Raw genomic sequence first — 2,042 nt, forward strand, 5'->3', positions numbered from 1 at the left:
ACTACCTAAAAAATTGACTGCATTTCCAAGCAACTGCTGTGTTTGACTCAAGTAAGAATCAGAATATCTATGGCGAGTAAGTTTATGCTTTGAAGAATCATGTTCATATTTCAACCTTCCAGATATGTAAATGATGTCTGTAGTATCAGAAAATAAGTGGAAACAAATCTACTGCAGTCTAGAGGAATATAGTGTCTATTACAAGATAATCTCAGTATTGCAAATAATCATTAAAATAATGATTTTTCTCCATTTGGTTAATTTTAATTAGTTTTTTAATACTTAAAATTAATTTGGTTACTTTTGGACAAATTTATCAGCCTAAGTTATGAATTGGACTCATGAGAGTTATTGGCCAGCAAATGTAAAAGTACTATTTGTTAAATGCTATTTGTTAAAAGATATAGTAGGTTTAATCAATGCAAACAATGGGTATTATGATGGGCAAATATAATGTGTTATTATTATGAAAATGAACAATGTAGTTCTATACTTCTTGCTACAAATATTCACTTACAATTGTACATCAAGTTTTGCCACAACAAGAAAAAGAGAAATATTTTTAGCAAATAAGTCTGTACAATATTCTTCAATTCCAAATCTTATGTGGTTGAGCATAAAATTTTCAGTGTAACAATTTTTGTTATCAACTTATATTGGTTAAAGTCATAAACTTAAAAATTAAGCATGGAATGTGTAACAATTAGAGCCAACTCACTCTCCAGATTTTCTCTTCCCTAGCACCTTCATGAATGCCCTGGACGCCTCCCTATTTTGCAGGCTGTGGATGAGGGGATTCAGCATGGGGGTGAGGATGGCGTAGAAGCCTGACACCATCTTTTTCTGGGTGGGGAACCTGTCAGAAGTGGGCAGCATGTTGATGAACCTGGTTGCTCTATAGTACTTGCTCACCACCATAAGGTGGGAGGAACAGGTGGCAAAAGCTTTGTGGTGACTCCTCAGACCCTATGAAAATGACAGCCAGAATATCATGAGCATAGATAGCAATGATGATTGCTACAGGGAATAGAAGCAAAATGATACAGCAGAAAAATATTATTCTTTCAAATGTCAAAGGGTCCATGCACATGAGGGTGAGCAGGGCAGGGACATTATAGAAAAAGTGAGGTATTCCTGAGAACCACAGTATGGAAAGGACAAAGCAACAAGGACCCAGAAATAAGAAGCTGTTAGGCCACAGACTTTCTAGCTTATGAGAACTGGGTATCTTAATGGGTGGCAAATGGCCACATAGAGGTCATAGGCCATTGCAGCCAAGAGGATACCTAGAAGAATATCTGGATCCCATGGCCTGCCAGAGAGATGGAGTTCCTGCCAGACAAGTAGTTGAAGGCCAACTTGGGAACGGAGGTGCAGATGAGCATGAAGTCCACAAGGGAGAGCTGACTGAAGAGGAAGTACATGGGGGTGTGTAGCTGGGCATTCAGGTAGGTAAGTAGGACCATGGTGGAGTTCCCCATGAAGGCCACTGTGAAGATTCCCAGGAACAGAGTGAAGAGGAAGGTGTGGATGGGATGTGATCAAAGATGCCCAGCATGAAGAAGATGGGGCTGAAGTTCTGGTTCCACCAGGCCATGGTGAGCAGCTCACTGTGGAGATACAGCACATAAGGAATGTCTAGGATTGTGTCATAGAATATCAAGATTTTCACTTTTAGAACAGCACATCTATAATGTTCCTTCTGAATGAGAAAATTATTTATTGAGAAATAGATTTTTTTAAAAATTTGTGCAATATGGGTGATGAGTCTCATTTTTAGGTTGAAGTGCCTTTTAAAGGCAACCCAATAGCCATGATACATTTTGAGTTAAGAACACAGGAGGTTTCTCAAGATGGTTCAAATCCATTTTGAGCAACAAATTAAGTCAAATGTGCGGGGTGGTTTATCCTCTAACCACTACACTAAGAGCCAGAAGAATCACATATTTAGGCAAGGTAGTGATATTTTCCCATCACTTTTCATTAAAATACCACACTTTCACTTTGTTTCTTATAACATTATTTCCACCAACATGTACAGA

General features: G+C 38.3%; 1 pseudogene; it reads right to left on the reverse strand.

Annotated features, from left to right (window-relative positions):
- Positions 1–714: 714 nt before the first annotated feature.
- Positions 715–1,597, reverse strand: LOC124969849 (olfactory receptor 2M2-like; annotated as a pseudogene).
- Between the last annotated feature and the right edge of the window lie 445 nt (positions 1,598–2,042).

This window comes from Sciurus carolinensis, chromosome 18 (genome assembly GCF_902686445.1).
Source record: "Sciurus carolinensis chromosome 18, mSciCar1.2, whole genome shotgun sequence".
In the NCBI taxonomy this organism is placed as follows: domain Eukaryota; kingdom Metazoa; phylum Chordata; class Mammalia; order Rodentia; family Sciuridae; genus Sciurus; species Sciurus carolinensis.